General features: G+C 34.7%; 1 long non-coding RNA gene across 1 annotated transcript; it reads left to right on the top strand.

The window, feature by feature from the left end:
- Positions 1 to 246: 246 nt before the first annotated feature.
- On the top strand, positions 247 to 1,493 carry LOC135079388 (uncharacterized). The gene is made up of 2 exons (XR_010258793.1): positions 247 to 781; positions 1,020 to 1,493. It is a non-coding gene; the product is annotated as an uncharacterized LOC135079388 (long non-coding RNA).
- The last annotated feature ends 2,729 nt before the right edge of the window (positions 1,494 to 4,222 follow it).

Here is a 4,222-nt window from a genome sequence, read left to right as displayed (position 1 = left end):
CTACCATATTGAGAATAATGATAAACTTGTTTGTAGATCAACTTGCTTTTATTTCAGCACATTTTATATTAATACAAATTAACACCGGTGGGACGCTCGGCGCGACCAGAGAGAAGAAAAAAAAAAAATTGACACTAGTGAAGTGCAAATCAATTGACGATCATAGTGTTGTGCTTTATGTATTTCAACAATTGTCATATTTTTGTTGATTGTGTAAGGCTAAACATGGACTGGAGAGCCGGCTATCGGAATTCTTGTTTAAATGAAAGCCCCATAAGTAAAAGTAATCAGTGACATTTATTTTTAACTTCTCAATTATAATCTAATTAAACCTACGCACAACACGTCCGCCATTTCGAGTACGAGGGGACCGGGAATGAGGGTGTCATTTTGACAGCTCCACAGATAAAGTATTTTATCGAATAAGACCAAATGAATGATTATATTCAACACCCCGGCTCAAGATCAAGTCTCAATTTTCTTGGCCAAATTGACTTGAACTTGCAGACAATAAATTTAATCTTTAAATAGCAACACTTGGCATGAGCTGTCACAATGACACTTGACATTTGACATTGACACTAAAATTTTAGGTTATACTATACTTATCTTACGTCTCGATACAAAACAAGTCTGAAATATTCAAAAAATCAATATTAATCAACACAACTCTGATGCTATAATGTGGTTAAAACATAATACAACTAAAATATTAATCGCAAACTAATACAATCCAAGAGATTTACAGAAATAGTTATGTTTAACCTGGCACAAAGACTTTGTAAGTATATCTGCTTTATTTTCATTAGTACACACATATTTCAATGTAATTAAGCCTTTTTTAACAATATCCTTAATAAAATGAACTTTGATATCGATATGTTTCGACCTTTTGCTATTTTCGTAACTTTCTATCATCTTAATTGTACTCTGATTATCTATATATAATGAGCAAATCAAATCTTTATCACAATGCAAATCTTTTAACACTTCTCTAATATATACTGTTTCACTTACAGATAACGATGCTGCGTAGTATTCAGATTCCGCTGTGGACAGTGAGACCGATGATTGCTTCTTGGAACTCCAACTGACCAAGTTGCCTTTTTGGAAGATTGCAACTCCACTCACACTTTTGCGGTCCATTTGCTCGGATCCCCAATCTGAATCTGAAAAAGCTATTAAATTATTATTTTCTTCTCTTTTATATATTAATCCCATATGTTTTGTTTGTTGCAGGTATCTGAGGATTCTCTTCGCAGCTGTCCATAAAGTTGGTGTTGGGCAGTGCAAGTATCTACTTAAAAACCCAGTGGCATAAGCGATGTCTGGCCTGCTGATAGTAGCCAAGTACATGAGTGAGCCTATGAGCTCTCTGTAAGGGATGTTTTCCATGATTTCTTCGTTTTCATTTATTTTTAGTCCGACTTCCATTGGTGTATTGCAACCCTTGCAATCTTGCATATGAAATTTTAATAAAATCTTTTCAATTATTTGTGTTTGTTTTATTTCTATTTTATCCAGTGTTTGTGTTATTTCCATTCCTAGAAATTTGCTTATATTTCCCATATCTTTAGCTTGAAATTCTTCTTTTAATTTATTTATTATTTTCTGTCCATCTCCAATTACTAGTATGTCATCCACAAATATAAGTATGTATACATTTCTTCCTGAGTACAGACAAAAGTCACTTTGAGATTGCTTTAGTCCATTTTCTGTCAAAAACTGATTTAACTTTTCATTCCAGCATCTGGGAGCTTCTTTTAATCCGTAAAGAGCTTTTCTGAGTTTTAGTACTTTTCCTTGTTTTTTATTTACACCTTCGGGATAATCTATATATATATCTGTATTTAATTCTCCATTTAAAAACGCTGTTGGGATATCTAGTTGTTTGATACTTAGATTTTCTTGAACTGCTTTGTTTATAAATAATCTTATTGTTGTCATTCTTGCTACTGGTGCGTAAACATTCTGAGTGGTTTCTTCTTGAAAGCCTTTAGCCACTAATCTGGCTTTCTTAGTGTTGTCAGATTTTGTACGGAATACCCATTTTGTATCGATTATCTTGTGACCTTTGGGTAATTCACACTCTTCCCATGTGCTCAGCTTTTTATGTGCTTCTAGTTCCTTCTCTATAGCTTCTGACCATCCTTCTTTCTGTATTGCTTCTTTGTAGCTTATAGGATCTTCTGAGATTAATGCATACGCTATATTTGTCATGTCATAGTCATCATATTTCTTAGGAATCTTTACTTGTCTCTTTTCACGATGTAGTTCCTGGCTTTCTTCTGTGCCTTGTACTGGTTCTTCTGTCATATCCATGTTTGTCATATCCGTGTCTGTCATATCCGGTGTAATATTCTTAGAGTTTTCTTCTTCTTCACTTTCTTCTATGTGAATAGTATTATGATTCTTTTCTTCTTCATATCTGTAATCTGCCTCATCAAATCTTACATCTCTTGACTCTATTATCTCATTAGTCTTTGGATCCCATAGTCTATAGCCTGATCCACAGTATCCTATCATTCTCATAGGTTTTGCTCTTGGCTCTAATTTGCTAGGCCTTGGAAGTATTAGGCTCCAAGCCTTTGCTCCGAAAACTCTCACTTTATCCAGATTGTTTTTGCCATACCATATTTTTGCTGGTGTGTCACCTTTAAGTGCTTTCGTTGGTGACCTGTTTATTATATAGGCCGCACATCTGATTGCCTCACCCCAGAGATACTTTGGGAGGTTGGTTTCTAATAACATTGCTCTTACTTTGTTTAGTAAAGTTAAGTTCATTCTCTCACAGATAGAGTTCTGCTGTGGAGTGTATGCGCATGTAGTTTCTTGTATAATTCCATGCTCTTCATAGAATGAATGCAGTTCCTCATTTAAAAATTCTCCACCTTGGTCGGTTCTGATTCTTCTAACATTGTTTCCATTATTTTTCATAATCTTTATGTACCTCATAATATAATCCTTGGCTTCATTCTTTGATTGCAGAAGATGTACCTCCAAGAAATGTGAACAGTCATCTATGATGGTTAAGTAGTACCTTTCTCCTTCTAGTGTTACAGGTGTGACTGGCCCACCTATGTCACAGTATACCAATTGACCTATTTTGTGTGTTCTCGGTATAGGATTTTCTGTAAATGGGTTTCTGCCCGCTTTTGCCTCCATGCATACAGTACATTTTTCTTTGGATAAGGGCAAATCCAGGATTTTCATACTACTGTAATTTAAGTGGCCCATTCTTCTATGCCATAGAAGCTCTTGCTCTTCTTTTGTGATCAATCCGTGTGACGCATTTAGATTCAATTTCATTTTAAATAGTTTCCCATCACAGTTTCCTTCAATTTTAATATTACCTTTTCTCATCATGGCTTTTTCTTTGTTAAATATCACTTGAATTCCTTTCTCATTTAGTTTTAATACTGACAGCAGATTGTGTGTTAAGTTTTCTACAATTAAACAATCTTCTATAGTCACTCTGTATCCTTCTTCAGACATTCCAATTAAGTCTCCTTTGTATAAAGCTGTCATAATTCCTCCATTTGCTGCTCTTATATTTATTTGTGAAATCTTCTTTATGTTTGTCATGTATTTTTCATATTTTTTATTTATCAAATGGTAAGTAGATCCTGAGTCTATAACTAGTTGTATATCTTCATCATGTGACATTGTCTCAGCCGGTATAGTTTGTGTGGCTACAAATGATACATTCTTGTCTTTGGTGTTCTGTCTCTCTCCGATATTTGCCGAGGCTCCTCGGTTTCCTCTTCCTCTGCCTCTGTAGTTGCCTCGTCCTCTATAGTTATTGTAATTTCTCTTCGTGCAATTTCTAGCAATATGACCGAGTCCTCCGCAACTGTAGCATTTGAATGTGGTGCTCTGAAATACATATTCTCCTTTTGAATTATTTGTTGCTTTGTTATGAGCCTTCTCTTTCATTTCCACATCAAGTAATTTGCATTTTATAAATTCCACAGTGAGTTCGGTGTTAGACATTTCCAAAGCTGTTACTAAAGGTTGATATACTTTCTCAATACTAAGTAATAATTGACAGACTTTTTCTTTTTCATCTACTTTTGTACCGCTCGCTTCTATGTCTTGTATTATTTTCTCGAACTTATTTAGAAATTCTTGTACGTTTTCTTCTTTTCCTATTTTTAGGTTACTGAGCTGGCGTTTTAGGCATAAAGTGCTGAGAGTGCTCTTTCTTTGGAAGACAGATTTC

This window comes from Ostrinia nubilalis, chromosome 16 (genome assembly GCF_963855985.1).
Source record: "Ostrinia nubilalis chromosome 16, ilOstNubi1.1, whole genome shotgun sequence".
Taxonomy (NCBI): domain Eukaryota; kingdom Metazoa; phylum Arthropoda; class Insecta; order Lepidoptera; family Crambidae; genus Ostrinia; species Ostrinia nubilalis.
This window is presented reverse-complemented; position numbering and strand designations above follow the sequence as displayed.